This window comes from Colobus angolensis, unplaced genomic scaffold (assembly GCF_000951035.1).
Source record: "Colobus angolensis palliatus isolate OR3802 unplaced genomic scaffold, Cang.pa_1.0 Scaffold27, whole genome shotgun sequence".
Taxonomy (NCBI): Eukaryota; Metazoa; Chordata; class Mammalia; order Primates; family Cercopithecidae; genus Colobus; species Colobus angolensis.
This window is the reverse complement of record NW_012115932.1, coordinates 6,442,218-6,455,316: the sequence shown is the minus strand read 5'-3', so window position 1 is coordinate 6,455,316 and position 13,099 is coordinate 6,442,218.

Sequence of the window (13,099 nt, the reverse complement as noted above, 5' to 3'; positions counted from 1 at the left end):
TGTTGTGTGTCTCAGTTCCCCTGGTTAGGAAAAGGGATTCCCTTCCCCCTTGCGCTTCCCAGGTGAGGCGATGCCTCGCCCTGCTTCAGCTCTCGCTGGTCGGGCTGCAACAGCTGACCAGCACCGATTGTCCGGCACTCACTAGTGAGATAACCCCAGTACCTCAGTTCAAAATGCAGAAATCACCAGTCTTCTGTGTCCTTCGCGCTGGGAGTTGGAGACTGGAGCTGTTCCTATTCGGCCATCTTCACAATGCCAAAGGGAAAACTTTCAATGTTTTATTAATACTATTAATATGATGTTTGCCATGGGGTTTTCATATATGGCTTTTATTATGCTGAGGTAATTGCCTTCTATTTCTACTTTGTCTTTTTTCATTCATGAAATAAATTTGAATTATGTCAAATGCTTTTTCTGCATCAATTGAGATAATCATAGTACTTTCTCTTTCATTTCCTTAATGTGATATATTTCACTGATTGATCTGTATACTTTGAACCTTGCTTTCCAAGTGAGTAATTTTTTAATATTCTGTTGAATTCAGTTTTCTAGTATACTGTTGAAAATGTTTGCATCTATGTTTATTAGTGATTTTGGTCTGTAATTTTCTCTTCTTCAATTGTGTTTTTCTGGTTTTGGCATCAGGGTAATACTTGTCTCATGAAGTGAGTTAGGAAGTGCTGTCTCCTCTTCAATATTTTTTGGAAAACTTTGAAAAAAAGTTGCCATTAATTACTCTTTAAAGATTAAGTAGAATTCACCAGTGAGGCCTTCAGATCCAGGGATTTACTTTGTTGGGTGTTTTTTATTATTTATTTTATTTTATTACTCATTATATAGTTCTATTTAAATTTTCTATTTCTTCATAGTTTAATCTTGGTAGCTTTCGAGTTTATAAAGATTTCATGTAGTTATCCAATTGTTGGCATGGAACTGCTCTTAGTACTGTCTTATAATCCTTTTATTTCTATAAAATCAGTAGTGATGTCTTTCATTTTTTATTTTTGGAATTTGAGTCTTTTCTGCCCTGCTTTTTCTCTTTTTTTATTTAGTTAAAGGTTTGTCAAACTTGATCTGTCCAAAGAGCCAACTTTTAGTTTTGTTGCATTTCTCTATTATTATTTTATTCTCTATCCCATTTATCTTTGCTTTTCTATTATTTCCTTCCTTCTGCTGCCTTTGTGTTTAATTTGTTTCTTTTTCTAGTACCTTAAGTTGTAAAGTTAATCTGCTGATTTAAAACATTTTTGATTAACTTTTTAATGCGTTATAGCTATAAATTTTCTTCTTAATGTGGCCTTCACTATGCCCCATAAATGTTGGTATGTTATGTTTTTATTTTCATTTATCTGAAATATTTTTCAGTTTTCCTTGTGATTTCTTTTTTAATTCATTTGTTATTTGAGTGTGTTTTGTAATTTCCACAAATTTATGAATTTTCTTGTTTTCCTTCTGCTACTGATTTCTAACTTCATCTGTCGTAGTAACAGATAAATTTTTGTTTGATAGCTATCTTTTCACAGCTACTGAGACTTCATTTGTAGGCCCCCACACAATCTATCCTGGAAAATGTTCCATGTGCCCTTGAGAAGAATTAGTATTCTGTTGTTGGGTAGACTGTTCTGTATGTCTGTTAAAACTGCTTGGTTTATTGTGTTCTTTAAGACCTCCATTTTCTTACTTATTTTGAGACTAAATGTTCTATACATGATAGAGAGTAGGATATTGAAATATCCAACTATTATTGTAGAGCTGTTTATTTCTCCCTTTAAATCTGTCAATTTTTTCTTTATATGTTTGATGGCCTGTTATTATTTTGTAATCTCTATTGACTTGTCCTCAAGATGATGACTATTTTCTGCCAGCTCAAATCTGTTGAGATCTATTTTGGTTATTCTGCCTTTTAACTGGAGAATTTTCATTTGTTTTTATTTAAATAGTGTATATTACTTTATCATATTCTTGATGCATTATTTCCATTAGTTTTTTTAACGTGTTTATATTATGTACCTTTTCAAAGTCAGCTTCTATTGACTGTTTTCCCTGTGTATGCATTACATTCACATTCTTTGCATGTCTCTTAACTTTTTATTGAAAACAGCTTATTTTAGATAGTATAACAAATCTGAATATAGATCTGCTAGAGGAAGGAGTAATTGTTATTTGACTGTTTTTCGTTGATTTAGTAACATGGCTGTAATCCATTACTTTTCAGCATGCAGTCTTTTATATGCCTGGTCAGATTTTCTTTCTTTTCTTTTTTTGTTTTTTTTTTCTGGTTTATTTGTTTTAATCTTGTAGCTTGGCTACTTATAGCTCAGTCCTAGTCAGCACAGGCCACTTATTAGTCAATTGTTATGATTAAACTCTCTCAGCCGGTAAGATCTTTCCTCTCTCTGTTGATATGTTAAATATATATGTAGCTTACAGACTACTACTCCTGTTCAGTGTGTTTACATGTTTTTTGTTTGTTTGTTTGTTGCTTAAATCTGAATTCAGCTTGGGACCAAGACCTTGGAGGTTACTCTTCTTATTGCTGTTTTGAGGGCACAGCATTGGGCATGCACACTCTTTCAGATTACCAGTGGTGGCTATGATTTATTTCTAAACATAGTTTCCTAGGAGTCACACTTGTGTTAGAGAAGATCGCCAGTGAGTGTTTGGTAAGAAGTTGAATTTAAGTATTTGTGCCATTAGGGGTGTGTCCTTTGAACTGGTCTGTGTGTGGTTTTGAAAACACCTTCAAGTCTGTCCACATCCTGTTCTGATTGCTTCTGAGTGAGCAAAGCTCATTACGTATGGACAACCTTCTTGACTCCTGGGGTTGAGTATGATTCCAGGAGTACTCTTCTCAGAATCTCTTTCCCTTGTTCTCTCTATTAAAGCTCAGAATGTTTCCCTCTATTGCATCATGCTTTGTATCATGGAGCTTCTAGCCTCTCTTAATTTCTCACCACTAAGATATTCATTATTTCAAATACTTCTCTTAGTCACAGAGTTCCCCATGCTTTTTAACAACAACAATAACAATAACAATAATAATAATAAAGACCCTCAGGCAGCATTGCAGAGCTCCATAGATGAAAGCTGGGGTTGGGGAGGGGATCAGAAAAGGGAGCCCTGTGTTTTTGGCTATATCAATCTGCAATATAGTTTTTTGCATGCTGGACTGAAGGGGGCAGAAAGGAAGTAGGTCATGACCCAAATACTATAGAATCTCACTGTTCTTACTGAGACTAGAAGGAGTCTCAGTAAGTAGTAGATTTTTCCAGTGACTATTTCTTCAATTCCTGTATACTCTTAGACAATTTCCCTAGACTATAATTTTTTTATGGTTTTCAACAATAAAAGTTTTGTTTTGCTAAGAAAAGGTTACTCCTAGCTCTTGACTCTGCTGCTCCTATATAAGTATTTGCATATGCAAATCATGCAGAGAAATGTATTTATAGTGTGTGTGCACCCACATACATTTATAATTGAATAGAAAAAAAGCTGGCACACTAAGCACACTAATGGTAGCTAAATAGAACCTTGGGTATGGTTGGCTAAGTGCAGCCTAGTTTTTATTTTATCAGTTATTTCTATTGATACAGTGCTGTCACTCTCCTGCTGTATATGCCTTATTAAATTCTTGCCATTCAAAATATTAAATACTTAAATGTTGCCATTCTAGGTCCTTTCTAGTCTGTTTCCAAAATTTTTGTCCAACATGTCCTTACTGTCCTTTCTTCCTATTAAAATTTGACTTACTACCCAAGGCCCTTATGAAACATTACCTTTCTCAAGATTTATTTCTTGATCAAGCCTCTGTGTCCCACCTTCCCTTTTATATAACTTTATGGGATACATGGTTTAGTTAGCTTAATCCTTTTCTGCTAGATTGTGAATGCCTCACGGGCGGAAAGGATGTCTTATTCTTTTTCTTCTTCACCTAGTGCTTTACAAATCAACTGCCACATAGTAGGAACTCAATGAAAATTAATCAGTCTCGAATAATTATATTCCACCATAATATCTGGCAGCAGAAATCGTTTGCTTAAGGCTATGGTTATGTGCATTCAACATTAAGTGTAAATAGAAATATGTACTCTGTTAGGAAATTAGTGGAAATATATTGCCTTGAATATACCTTCATTGAACTTACAGGGCACAAAGCATATGCAATTGAGGGTGTGAAAAAAATATGAAACTCTGACTCTCAGAAAAGGGAAGGAGATGAAAGTTGATTTTTTTCTGAGTATTTGCTTTGCTCCAGGCAGTATGTTAATCCCCTTGCATACTTTGAACTTATCTGTTTATTTTTTACAATAATCCTGAGACTTAGGCATTATTCACACTTCATAGAATGAGAATTTGAGACCTAGAGCTGTTAAATGACTTACCGAATGTTATAAAACCAATAGCTGGTGGAGCCAAGACTCAAACCCAGGTGTGATCCACATCTTGACCTTCTTGAATTTTAATTTGTCATTGTAATAAAACTATTTAAAATTAATTATCTTGTAACTGGCAGTGATCTTTAACTTCTGTTTTCCCTGTTTGGGGTCATCTTAAAAATCAGTGGTATATTGGACTGACTGGGTCTTTCTGTCTCATTAGATATTGTCACATAAGCATAGACAAGATCATGGGTGAGACTTATAACACCTATTGCTGTAGGGAAGACCAGAAAGCCTTCCTGGCATTTCCTGCAGAAACAGCCTTTCAGATGTCTTCTTGGTGGGAGACAAAGGGCATTGCCAACTAGCTAATAGGCAGACCTATCTTTTAAAAAGAATACTGGATAATGCTCTGAAAGCAGAAAACATTTATCCTTAGTTGCATGGCAAGGTCAGCTTGTTATCTCTGAATTTTCCCCTTCCTTCTCTCTCTCCACAATAACAGATGGATACAACTATTTGGATAATGCCTCATCTTAGTGAAGTTCCTTAATTAAACTGGATACTCTGAAAAAACAGTGTTTTGCAGGTGGTGACACATGCATCAACATGTTACAAAAATTCCGTGTGTAAGTGAAAATTACTTATTTGCTTTCAGCAAATAATTTGAATTCAGCCTAATAGATCATTGGTTTGAATCAATATGGTTTGTTTCTTAGTGTAGGATAATACATAGGCAGTGTATCTCTGTATTCTATAATGACATATTTATAGAGCAAGGATGTATTCTATAAATGAACTTCTTCATCGAACTTATATAGCACAGTTTTACACACATTTGGCTGCTTCAGAAAGAGCCAAAGAATTCACCTGATCATTGGGGCTCTTCCTAAGACACCTCAAGGAGAGTTCTTTAATATGTGGCTTCCTGTCACTCCCATGGCCAACAAATCAGGCTAACAAATCAGGCCATACCACCACAGGCAACACAGTTTTAACAGCATGAGCCTTGGAACCAGACAAACCTAGACTGGAATCTTGTAATCACCTACTGCTAACAGCATAGCCTTGGATAAGTTACAATCCTTTCTAGATTTTAGTGTCCTCATTAGTAAAATGGGATTAGTAACACCTAACTCCTTGGTTTGTTGTAAGAGTTAAGTAAAATGATTAAGGAAAAAATAACAATAAACCATTAATTGAGATGCTATATAAAGTGCTGTATTGAGATAAATTTATAAAAAAACTCTTGAACTCAGCACAGGAAAGAATTCTGATAGATTGGTTGATGTTTCTGACAGCATAGGATAGGGAATGGCAGAGTGTAATTTGCAATCTCGTATTTCTCACTTTCAAATCTTACAATGTCATTGTCATTGGTTTCTTTGAACTCTGGCTTGAGAAAAAAAGGAGAACATAGTTCTACTGATGGAAGATGATTCTATTTACACAGGTTAGTTTTTTTTTATTGTAAACTTATGGTAAAAGGAATTTAAGTTTAATGTAGGCAAGAGATTACCAGAAGGATGGGAAAAATAATCCCAAGAGAGATTTGGAATTGTTTAGGAATTTTAAGAGTAAGCTAACAAATACTAGCCAGGAGCAGTGGCTCACACCTATAATCCTAGCACTTTGGGAGGCTGAGGTGGGCAGATTGCCTGAGCTAAGAAGTTCATGACCACCCTGGGCAACATGGTAAAACCCTATCTCTGCTAAAAATACAAAAAATCATCTAGGTGTGGTGGTGTGCACCTGTAGGCCCAGCTACTCAGGAGGTTAAGGCATGAGAATCACTTGAGTTCAGGACACAGAGGTTGCAGTGAGCCGAGATCACATCACTGTATTCCAGCTTGGGTGACAGAATAAGAATCTGTCTCTTAAAAAAAAAAAAGAAAGAAAGAAAGAAAGAAATATTAATACACATCTGCAAAGTCTAAGGGAAATCAGTCTGGAATAAAAATAAATAAAGGTAAACCTCAGAAAGTACCTTCAAGAAGTTGGATTAATGGGCCAGGCATGGTGGCTCATGCCTATAATCCCAGCACTTTGGGAGGCCAAGGTGGGGGGATCACAAGGTCAGGAGATTGAGACCATCCTGGCTAACACGGTGAAACCTCATCTCTACTAAAAGTACAAAAAAAACAAAAAACAAAAAACAAAAAAAAACAAAAGAAGATGGATTAAAAGCACCCAGTACTCTTATCCTCCAAAAAGGTGAACCAAAATAGTGAGTAGATAACCGAAATGCAAATACATAATGTAAGAAAGAACACTGGAATTCAATAGAGAAGTTACAGAAGACACCTAAAACAAGGAGAGAGAGGGAAACATGGCAGTCTGCTTGTCTGGGATCATCCAGTAGCCTGGAGAGGTTCTCTAGTGCAGTCAAGGATAAGTTAGTGACCCATAGAGCTTCACATTTCCACCATGGACTCTTGCATTCTCGGCATGGGAAAGCCCCTAGACCCTTGCAGTCCCTAAGACTAGCATAAGTTGTTGTATGGAGGCAGTGTGAAAACATTGCTCCAGACAGGAAGCTCACACTGCATCGAACATATTCTGAGCTAAGCAGCTACTGAAAGGCAGCATATTTAGAGCCCAGCCTCCACCAGACTGCATCCTGCCTGGAGGTGCAACAGTGCTTGCATCCCCACTTCTCTAGAGTCTTCAGAGATTCCTCACCTTCAACTACCACCACGGCTGGATGCTGCATCCAGGACTGAAGTATGAGTTTTTGGCAAAGACCCTGTTGCCTCAGGAATGATGTCACTTCACGTTTTCATGCACTCTGAGGACAAACTCTGCAACTAGCAGTAGCCATCACTACAAGCTGTCACATCCAGAGTTGAAACGTGAGTGAAGTGCATGCTCCTCAGCTGCCTGCCTGTGACTGTTGTCCCTGAAAGCACACCTCTTCTCCCCAGAAGTAGACCTACAGTGCAGCCACTGCTGCTGCCACACTCACCCAAGCATTCTGCCGTGGGCCTTGGGTTCATTCTGCTGCTGCCTACCTCAGCCAGTGCCTAACCACATCACTGGGGTGCCGGAGGACGGGCCCACCAAGCCCTGCTTTACATTCACATGCTGTTCAAGGGCCTGGGGACTTCCCTGCCCAGTCCACTACTGTTGGAACCTGAGCATTCCTCTTAACGGTCTGAGATCAGGCCCACCCAACCTATTGCTACCAGAACAGTGGGCACTCAACTGCACATGCTTCTGTGGACCTGGAAACTGGCCAACCTTGCTCATTGCAGCCACTGCTAAATACCACTTGGTTCCCAAAGGTTAGACCCCCCACTGCTATTGCCATTGCCCACAACATGCAGGCTGCAGATGTTTTATGAAACAACATAAAATAACCACATATTTAAATTTTCATTGTCCCTGAAGGTAAAGAAATAAACAAAATCAGTATAAAACGTATTTAACAAAACAATAGCAGAAAACTTTCCAAGTCTAGCAAGAGATTTAGACATTGAGATATAAGAAATTCAGAAATCCCTAAACTGATACAATCAAACATGCCTTCTTCATGGTACCTTATAATCAACGTGTCAAAAGTGAAGACAAAGAGAGAATATAAAAACAGTAAGAGAAAAACATCTATTCCCTTAGAAGTACACCTATTAGAATACTAGCAGATTTCTCAGTGGAAACCTTACAGACCAGGAGAGAATGGGATAACATATTCAATTTGCTGAAAGATAAAAACAGCTAATCAAGGATACTGTAGTTGGCAAAGTTATCTTTTATAAGATAAGAGAATAAAAGATAAATAAAGTATTTCTCAGACAAGCAAAAGCTCAGGGAATTCATCAACACTAGACTGGCCCTTAAAAATTGCTTAAGGGCTGGGCATGGTGGCTGGCGCCTGTAATCCCAGCACTTTGGAAGGTGTAGGCAAGCGGATCATGAGGTCAGGACATTGAGACCATCCTGGCTAACACAGTGAAACTCAATCTCTACTAAAAATACAAAAAATTAGCTGGGCATGGTCATGGGCACCTGTAGTCCCAACTACCAGGGAGGCTGAGACAGGAGAATGGCGTGAACCTGGGAGGCAGAGCTTGCAGTGAGCCAAAATCGCACCACTGCACTCCAGCCTGGGCGACAGAGTGAGACTCTGTCTCAATAAATAAATAAATAAATAAATAAATAAATAAATAAATAACTTAAGAGAGTACTATACCTGGAAGCAAAAGGATGTTATTTATCATCATGAAGACACATGAAAGTTCAAAACCCACTGATAGAACAAACACAAAATTAAAGAAGAGAAATAATTCAAATGTTACCACTGCAGAAAAAAAAAAAAAAAAAGACAAACAATAAGAGGGAAAGAAAAGAACAAAGGATGTACAAAACAATGAGAAATCAATCAGGAACAACCCTCACATATCAATAATAACATTAAATGTAAAGGAATTAAACTTTCCACTTAAAAATGTAGACTGACTGAATGGATTAAAAACAACAATAACAACAACAACAACAACAAACCAGGCCCAGCTATATGCTGCCTATACTGTCTAAAAGAAGCTAATTTCACTAGTAAAAACAATTTTAGACTGAAAGCAAAAGTTGGAGAATTGTATCTGTGCAAATGGAAGCCATAATTGAGTAGGAATTGCTATACTTACATCAGATAAAACAGAATTTAAGTCAGAAGAAGTAAAAAGAGACAAAGCGGGTCATATAATGCTAAGGGGATAAATTCAGCAAGAGATTATGACAATTCTAAACATATATGCAGTGAACACAGAGCACACAAATATGTAAATCAAATATTGTTACAGCTAAAAGGAGAGATAGACTCCAATACAATAATAGTTGGGGACTTGAACACCCTACTCTCAGCGTCAGACAGATCATCTAGACAGACAATTAACAGAGACACATTGGATTTAAACTGCAATTAAACCAAATGGACCTAGAAGACATTTACAGAACATTTCATCCCACAGCTGCAGATTGCACATTCTTATCAGCTCATGAAACATTCTCCATGATAGACCACATATTAGGACATAAAACAAATCAAAAAAAATTTTTTAATCAAAATTATATGAAATATCTTCTAAGACAACTGTAAAATTAAAAAGGAATTAATACCAAGAGGTACATGGGAAAAAGTACAAATACATGGAAATTAAACATCATGCTAAATTAACTCCGGGATGACAACTGGGTCAAGGAAGTAATCAAGGAGGAAAGTTTTTTAAAAAGTCTTGAAACAAATGGAAACAGATATACAACATAACAAACCTCTGGAATATAGCAAAAGCAGTACTATGAAGGAACTTTATATCAATAAATGCCTACATAAAGTAGTAGAAAGATTCAAAATAAAAATATTAATGATGCACCTTAAGGAACTAGAATAAACTGAACTCTAAATTAGTAGAAGAAAATAGGTAATAAGTACTGAAGCAGAACTGAACAAAATAAAGATAAAAAAAAAACAAAGGTTCAACAAAATGAAAACTTGGTTTATTGAAAAGATAAACCAAATCAATAATAAACACCTGGCTAGATGAACCAAAAGAAAACAGAGAGCTTAAACTCAGTCTGAAGTGAAAAAGAAGACACGACAACTCATGCCACAGAATGGGATGGCAAAGTTGTGTGGGTGAATGGTTAGGGATAAGGAACATTTGATTAATGGGTACAAGCATACAGTTAGATAGAAGAAATAAGTTCTAATGCTTGATAGCAGAATAGACTGACTATACTTAACAACAGTGTATTGCATATTTCAAAATAGAAGAGAGGACTTGAAATGTTTCCAACACATAGTAGTGATAAATACTGGAGGTGATGGATAACCCAAGGACCCTGACTTGATCCTTATACAGTCTATGCATGTAACAAAATATCACGTATACCAAGAAATAGGTGAAAAACGTTTGTCAATAAAAAAATAGAACCATGAAAGAAGAGACAGATCAAGATAACTGAATAGAAGCCTCCAGCAATTATCCCCCCTCAACAAGAATACCAAATTGAACAACTATCCACACACAAAAAAGGTGAATGATTACAACGCAGTGATCACAGTACTTGGTTTTAACATCACAGTACTTGGTTTTAACATAATGTTTAGGAAAGAGGTACTAAACAGGGTGAGAAACAGTCTTGCATTGCTTAAATCATCCCTCTTCCATCCCTTGGCAGCAGTCTCATGGTGTAAAGGGCGTATCTGTGTGCTTGTGGTTGCAAGAGAGAGAATGCAGTGATTGTGGCACTTTGCATTGGAACTTAGTTCTGCTCTGTCACAGAAGAAAGCAAACAAGGCAGAACTCAAGTGACACCCATGGAAGGAGCATTTAGACCAGCCTAGCCAGAGACAAATTGTCCATCCCAGTAGGTGGAATCTGATTTCTAGCAAGCCCCATGACTGTGTGCTAAAGTGCTATGAGTTTCTAAATGAACTCGAAAAGCAGTCTACACCACAGGGACTGCAATTCCTGGGCAAGCCCAGGTGCTGTGCTGAGCTCAAAGCTGGTACATGAAACCTAGTGAGACACTAGGTGTTGCAGCCAAAGGATGGCTTGCATCAATCCTACACCAGCCTCAGGCAGCACAGCTTGCAGCTGTGGAAGGGGCTCCTTCCTTCCACTGTGGAGAAGAGACAGGAGAATAAAGAGGGATTTGGCTTGAAACTTTGATACCAGTCCAGCCACAGTAGAATAGGGTACTTGCAGAGTTCTGTAGCCTCCATTACAGCCCATAGCTCATGGATGACATTTCTAGACACACCTGGGCCAGAAGGAAGTCTGCTGCCTTGAAGGGAAGGACAATATTCTGGTAGGATTTATCACCTTCTGACTAAAGAGCCCTTGGGCCCTAAATAATCAGCAGTGGTAGCCAGGTAGTAATGGCCATGAGCTTTGGGTGAAACTCAGAGCTGTGCTGGCTTCAGGTGTGACCCAACGCATTTCCAACTGTAGTGGCTATGGGGAGTTGATTCAGATTTCAGATTATACTACAAAGCTATAATAAGCAAAATGCTATGACATTATTATAAAAACAGACATACAGACATGGAACAAAAATACTACAGTGAATTCATTTCAATGAATTCATTTTCAATGAAGGTGCCCAAGAGATGCATTGGGGAAAGGATATATTCTTTAATAAATGGTGCTAAGAAAACTGGATATCCATACACAGAATAATGAAACTTGACTCCTATCTCTCACCATATGTAAAAATCAAACCAACATCAATTAGAGACTTAAATCTAAGATCTCAAGCTATGAAACTAATAAAAGAAAACATTCAGAAAACTCTCTAGGCCACTGGTTTGGGTAAAGGTATCTTGAGTAGTACCTCACAAGCACAGGAAACCAAAGAAAAAATGGACAACTAACATCACATCAGGTTAAAAATCTTCTGCACAGCAAAAGATACAATCAACAAAGTGAAGAGACAATCCATGGGATGAGAAAAATGTTCACAAACTACCCATCTGACAAGGGATCAATAACCAGATTGTATAAAGAGCTAAAACGAGTCAATAGCAAAAGAAATCTAATAATCTAATTTTTTAAATGGGCCAAGGATCTGAATAGACATTTCTCAGAAGAAGACATATAAATGGCAAACAGGTATATGAAAAGATGCTCAACATCATTGATCATCAGAGAAGTGCAAATCAAAACTACAATGAGATATCATCTTACCCCAGTTAAAATGGCTTATATCCAAAAGACAAGCAATAAGAAATGCTGGCCAGGAGGTGGAGAAAAGGGAACCTATGTACACTGTTGGTGGGAATGTAAACTAGTAAAACCACTATGGAGAACAGTCTGGAGAGTTCTCAAAAAGCTAAAACTAGCGTATCATCTAGCAATCCTATTGCTAGGTATATACCTAAATGAAAGAAAATCAGTATATTGAAGAGATAGCTTCATTTTCATGTTTATTGCAGCATTATTCACCATAGCCAATATTTTTAAGCAACCTAAGTGTCCATCAACAAATGAATGGAAAGAGAAAAATGTGGCACATATATGTAATTAACACTATTCAACCATAAAAAAGAATAAGATTTCACCATTTGCTGGATCATGAATGAAACTGGAGAACATTGTGTTAAGTGAAATAAGACAGGCATAGAAGGATAAACTTTATATGTTGTCACTTATTTGTGGGAGCTAAAATTACAATAGATCTCATGTAAGTAGAGAGTAGAATGATGGTTATCAGAGGCTGAGAAGGGTAGTGGGGCAGTGGGAAGTGTGGATGGTTAATTGATACAAAACATAATTCAATAGAATGAATAAGATCTAGTACCTGTTAGCACAAAAGGGTGACTACAGACAACAATAATTTATTTTACATTTAAAACTAACTAAAGTAGAACTATTGAATTGTACTTTTCTTTGCAACACAAAGAAAGAATAAATACTTGAGGTGATGGATATCCCATTTACCCTTATATGATCATTACACATTTCATGCCTGTATCAAAATATCTCATGAACCATATAAATATATATACCAACTATGTACTCACAAAAATTAAAAAAAAAAGAACACTGATTATAAATTAAAACGTACATTTTTCTGACATTTCAAGCTATATTTCTATTTGGTAGTAGTATGCATTTGGTTGAGTTATTTTGTCTCTGCTGCAGTTGTATATATTATTAACCTAGGTAGTGAGTCAGCAAGTCAGAAATGTGTCTCTTGCCCTGGTGATAAGTAAAGAAAGA